A 6,806-nucleotide genomic window follows, 5' to 3' on the forward strand; every position below is an offset into this window, starting at 1 on the left:
TGATGTAACAATCTTGAAGATAGCTTCAAAACAGTTTCTTACAAAACTTTTTATGAAGATTTTGTTAGACAAATTCAAAGTAAATATCAGAAAATTCCAAAGTTCATCTATGTGGTCTTAATCTCATATTGGCATGAGAGGATCGAGATTGAGATAATGAACTTAAAACAGTGCACAGTAATATAAAGTTATGGAATCTTTAGATTAATTACAACTAGTACGGTTCGCTAGTATTATGAATACAAGTGACCTAGATCCGGGTCACTAGTGTAGTAGGACACTTTAGTGAAGGTACTTTATATATAGTGATATATAGAACTGGATCAGATGTGATTTGTTAATACTTGCTTAAACACCATTTCGTAGTATTAATCAAACACATCAAATGATGATCATATACACGATAATCTTAATTTTGAGGTTACTATGAAGTCCTGTATATGTCATCTAATCCTTTGATTCATGCGTTAAGGTTTGTCAGAATGATCAGGCTAAGAACAATTATGTTGGGGACTCAATGATATATATGGTTGGGGACATAGTTTAACAGATAAGGAATCTATACCTTCTTAGAGACTGAATAATGGTTCCTTATTGGGTTGACTTTTGGAACTGAAAAGGTTATGAGCGCTCACATCACAAACTTGTTGTGAAACAACCTTCACTAGTAAAGTCAATGGTACACTAGGAACTAGATATAGTTAAAAGGGTAAAACGGTAATTTTATTCTATTTTAATTATAAACCATTAATAGAGGATTAACGTTGTATGTAATGATTATATCAATGGACATTTTATTCTTTAATAAAGTACTCTGTAAATATATATCTATAATTATCAAGAGTTCAATCTCATATTTATAGTGGAGCAATCATGAGATTAATAAATATGATTATTTCATTAAGGAGCTTTGATTAATAATCTAATATTTATTGGAACTTGATATTATAGGTCCATAGGTCCCCAGGGTGGCTCTATCAACATCATATCAAGATAAGAGTTGATGCAAGCGTAAAACTGTAATTTAGAAATTTATGAAGAATTTTATTATTCAAGTCAAATATGCAATTTTATGATAATTGAGGTTAAATAATTAATTTGGAATTAATTATTGAATTTCGAAAATATATTTATTTATTTAAATATAGAATTTTTGAAATATATATAATAATAAATTAATTAATTTTTGAAATTAATTATTTTATCTGAGTGGGAGAAAATAAAAATGGTAAGTCAAAATAGTTTTGATTTATTGATTTTTAAAAGATGATGATAATGACGATCATTGATTTGAATTTTGAATTTAAAATTTAAATTTGAATTATGGTTGTGATCTTTTCCTTAAAAAGATAATACCATATTTTGTGGGAATGATTTATTTAATTAAATAAATAAATAAAAGCAAATAGGAAAAATGCAATATTCCCTGAAAGGGAATAGTGCTACACGCATGGCACAGTCCAAGGACTGTGCCATGCGTGTATATGATATTGATAAAGTATCAGTAGTGTTTTTATTTTATTTATTTAATTAACTAATTATTTGAAAATAGATTTTTTTTTCAAATTTGGTAAGTTAAATATTACCTAAATAAATTCCTATCATCATTATGATTGTATTATTATATTATTATTATGAATAATAATGTAATATATAATCTATATATATTATGTGATAATAAGAGAAAAACTATGGTGATTCAGAAGAGTTTAAGAAAACTGTCAGACAAGAAATTATCATCTTCTTCACTTATTATTCCAATATTTCTCAAGCCATAATCCAAGTACTCATGTGTTAAGATAAACTTGTGATTTCTAAATTACAAACACTTGTTCTCTATGTGCCCACCCACATCTTGAGGAGTAGAGAACACTTCGAAAGATCGTGGTCTGAGTACTCAAAGCGTTGGATAGGAAGATCGTTATTTATACGAAAAGACTCAAGGACACTTGATAGGCTTCAAGAGGTAAATATTCATGTCCTCAAATATTTGTATACATGTGCATATAATATATAAGTATGTGTATATATATATATGTTGGATAATTAATGATATTGCATATTAATGGCTCCTGTATGTATTCTTGAACATATAAACTGTTTATTTGAGAGGTGGAATTTTTTTTTTTTGTTTATCAATTGGACCCACCATGTTATTTCGTTGCACACTCTGATTATTTTTTCCAACACGGTTGACTTCTTCCATGGTCAACCCCTTTTGGACCAGTAGCACTGGCCTCTCCACTGTTGAGCCATCAACACGGACAACCAGTTCCTTAACTGGTTCTCGGGCTTCAACCCTCGCGCCATCTTGTTGCACGCAGTGTTCTCGGGCCATGTCAAGGATTTCCTTATCAAAGTGGTAAAAGCCTTGTTCGTGTAGCAATCGTACTTCCTAGGACATTTGGGATGAAAACCAAGCAGTTAGTATTTTGACCAAAGAAAAGAGAGCCAAAACAAGAGAAACCCTAAGAGTACTGCTCAGAGAGAAGAGAAGAGAATTTCTAAGACTTGGGGTGTCCTCGGGGCCAAGGAGTTGGTGTCAGAGAACACCACCGGAGATTATGAACATCTTCAAAATCTGGGAATTTTCCAGATTCTGGTCGAGTGCCCAAAAAGACAAAAAGTTCATTAGGTGTGCAGTTGGCCATTTTGGCCACTTCTAACGTCAAAATATGCCTAAAAAGACTTATAGAAAGTCGAAATATCCCCTCCAATGCCACAAAAATCTCATTCCTAAGCATTCACCTAAACCCTCAAATGAAACTCGACGCAAACGCAAAACCAGTAAATACTTACTCGAGATAAAGTGTTGATAGGTGCTGTAACAAGTTAGAACTTTGAAGAATCATTTGTCGTTCACCTAGAAGTAAGAGGATTCTTGCCAACTGTCCAAAATTGCAGAGAAAACCCAAGAATAGTTGAAGGTTTGGGTAGCTTAAGAAAGAGGAGGGTTGTTGGGTGAAAATTTTGAATTTCAAATGGGTAAGGTGAATACTTAGAGGTGGTTCTCGAGTTTTATACTCACAGAACTTGGGGTGGAAGCAACTCCACCTCGATCGTCGGATTACCTACAACGTAGGTACTCAAGAATGATCCAATGGTCAGGATTCAAAAGGGATGGATCATGATCATTAGCATTGAAAAAGGACACCTCGAGTATGGGGTGAAGGGACGCCTAGAGTACGGAGTGGACTTTTTGGGTCATGGAGCTAACCCCTCATTAATTGCACAGATTGATGGGCCCAGCAATAGGGAGTCGACATGTGGCGTGAATTTCTAGAGCGACATCAGGGAAAGCCCAAACGTCTCCCCTATGGTCCTTTTCGAATTACTCCTCAATCCAAGTCTCCACTGTTCGAGGACGAGTGAAGACTTGGGGGCAAATGTTGTTCGTGTTTTCACTATCAGATACGTGGCAATTAGGAGTAATTGATGACAAGAAAATTCATGAGGTTCTCAAAGGGTGAACTCTTCCGGGAAACCCAAACTCGCCAAGATGTGGATGTCTCCAAGTGAGGCTACACTGCGAGGTCTGTCCTCGGGATGAGGATGTCTCTAGATGAGGCCATTTCTCGAGAGACTCTCTTCACTTTCCCATCTCCCAGGTTTAGGATTCAAGTTCTCGGACCTAGAGTAGCTGCTAGGTGTCAGTCACTGCAGGTATTGGCCACCAAAAGATCACCTAACAACTTTTGGTGAGCCTTGATTAGTGGCGTCGAGTTCGTACCCTCGACAATCGACATCTCCCATAATGTCTCCTGATATTGACGAACGTGCGCCTCACCATGACAGTCAGAGACATGTTCCCCATAAAGTTGGTATGCAACTTTCTACAATGGGCCCCGTTCAATCTGCCTGGGTCGTAGTCTTTATTTAGTGAAACCCTTTTTGTATTAATTCAACATTAATACTCCAAAATGGAGGAATTTTGTATTAATGATAGATGATTAACATTAATGACCCCGACCTCTATAAATAGGGTTGGGTATTTCCTTGTAAAAGATTCGGATTTTTAGAGAGAGAAACTTTGTAACTCAGTGTAATATATACGTTGTCTGAGATCCACCATTGAAGCTTGCTCAATCAAGTTTCAAGCTCACTAAATACCAAAGACTCGTGGACTAGAACTCTTTTATAGTCTGAACCACGTAAAACCCTTGTGTTCTTTTATATTATTTTCTTGATACTCTCAGATTAAGTTGATAGCGAAAAAGGCAGCCAACACATTGAATTTGACATGTTTTATCAATTATTAATCAATTTAGATTTAAATGTATATATTTCTAATATTTTGTAGATATAATTCTATTAAGTTATAACCTCCTCATAGTAATAAAATATGTTGATCCCAACATTATTATTATAGAGAGGTTTTACTGTATCACATCCATAATCATGTTATGCTTCAATGTTTCCTTTAGTGTTATATAAGTGCCATTAATCAAAGTAAGTTGCCTTCTGGAGAAATTGAAAAGGTCCAACTTTGGTCATAACTCACATCCAAAAGGAAGTACAGTGTTTCTACTTACTATCTAGTTGTTCATTTATAATATTCACAAATTAAATACTGACAACCCATATCTTATTATCAAGTTGTAATTAATATAGTAGAATAATAGGTCAGTTTCTGTAACGTCCCGAAAAATTAGAAAGATAATTCAAGCTTTGATTAGCATGCCAGAGGGCATAATTTAATAGTTGTGCAATTAAGTGTGTGTAATTATGAATATAAATGTGATTATGTGAATTTAATTGTGTTTAAAGTCACATGCTTGGTAAACATAGGCATTTCTGTAAATTGAACCCGTTGAGGGTATGCGTGTGGATTTATGCTATGTGCTTTGTGTTTCGGCATTTGGGGATCTTGTCCCGCATTATTAGCGGAAAGTCACAAATATGGTTATTGGTGTTTAGTTGTGAGTGGTAACAAGTGGTAACTCTTGGTGTTAATAACTTTTGTAAAATTAGTGGGAATAAGTGATATTTTTGCAAAAGAGTGAAAGGACTAGGTTACCCTTGAGGTTTAGTATAGAAGTGAGTTAGAGAGAGGAGTAGAATGGTCATTTAGGCTCTAAATTATACAAACCCACAGGTAAAGGTTAGCTTTAACGTTCTAGGCTTCTCAAGAGTCCCTTGGTCATTTGGTTCAAGTTTTCAAGAAGAAAGAGGAGAGCGCAAGACTAGGCAGCTGGTTTTTGAAGGAAATTGGAAGTGAATTCAAATTGAGGAAGAGATTAGCAGCCATCCACACCTAGGAATCTCTAAATCTAAGAAGAGGTAAGAGTTTTTCATGTGGTTTTAGGTCTTTTATGTTGTTCATGAGGAATGTGAATTTGATTTTTGAATTTGGGTTTTGGGATGAAGTTTTGAGGAACTTGAGCTTGGTAATTTTAGGATTGAAGCTTGGAGTGGCATTGGAGGCATCCTAGGGTCGAAATTCTGCTCTAAAGGTAAGGATTCCTTTAAGTTTTTGAAAAGTTGCTGGTTAGGGTTAAGCTTTGTGCAATTTTAGAATTGAGTGATTTGGAGTTTGGATGTGAGTTTGGGTTTATTTTTTATGCATACGTGTTGTTTATGTTGTTTATTAAGAGTTTTGGGTCCAATTGGGACTTGGGTACACTTGGGGAATGATTTGGGTAAGCTTGGGTTCGGAGAAATGGTGGAAAAACCAGTGTTCGTTTTTGGGTTCTGTAGGGAGCGCTACAATGCTGCTCTTTGTGCGCTAGCACTAAGGGTCGTTATGGGTTCTGTAAGTAGCGCAACAGCACTAGGAAAAAATTTAGGAAGGCAAATTTTTCAGTATTTTGAGAATTTGGTCCGGGGGCTCAGGGGTCAATTCCACCACCCCGTTTGGTGGAATTGGAGTTCCCGAGAGCATGTGATTGGTCCCAGGATTGGTTTATGGAATCAAATTGTAATGAGGATGCTATTTATGGTTTGTGACTAGGTGACCGCTTGGGCTTTGGGACAAGATCGTACTCGGGGGTCGTCTCTTGTAATCTGGTGCTTGTATAAGAGATAAGAAAATTGTTGTACCCGTAGAGCAGGGCGTGGCCCTATCGTTTGTATTGCAGGGTGTGGCCCTAATGTTTATGTTTAATATGAAATTAAATATCAATGAATATTATGCTATGTGATGCATGTTTGTGAGTGAACGGTGGAGGCCGAGAATGGCAAGAAGCCGGGAACGGCAAGGGGTCGGGATAGGCGTTGAGCACGTTGAGTACAGGCCATTAGGGCGAGTGTTAGGGTTTTATGCCCTAATTAAAACTCAATTTCTTTGTAATCTCATTTATTATCAATAAAAGAATAGAAATCATTTTTTGACTTGGTCAATCACTTTGCTCACATGTGTTTATTTTCATGATTATTTGTTTAATATAAACTTCTATTAAATCTCGAGCATATAGCTAATCGTATTTATAGTGACGTGATCACAATGGAATATAAATATGATTATATGTTCAAAATAAGTTAGTCCTAAGATTAGTTAGTGCACAGGAATTACACTGACTTGCCAATTTACGATATGATCTACTTACACATTGTAGTGTTATGTTCTTTCCAATACATTAGCAAAGTAGATAAGATCGAATGTATTTGTTACATCGGACTGAACCGATATTGACAGTTGATAGGATAAGTAAACATATCGTTATTATCTATTCTAGTCATATCATATAGTTAACCATAGGTCAATTCAAACTCAATTATGAGTGGTTAGTATCCTAACTGGTTGTATTATTTGAGTTCTTTAACTTGTTCATTACCAGCTTACCCTACGGACTAGCCCATACTTACAT

The sequence above is a fragment of the Humulus lupulus genome, chromosome X (assembly GCF_963169125.1).
Source record: "Humulus lupulus chromosome X, drHumLupu1.1, whole genome shotgun sequence".
Lineage (NCBI taxonomy): Eukaryota > Viridiplantae > Streptophyta > Magnoliopsida > Rosales > Cannabaceae > Humulus > Humulus lupulus.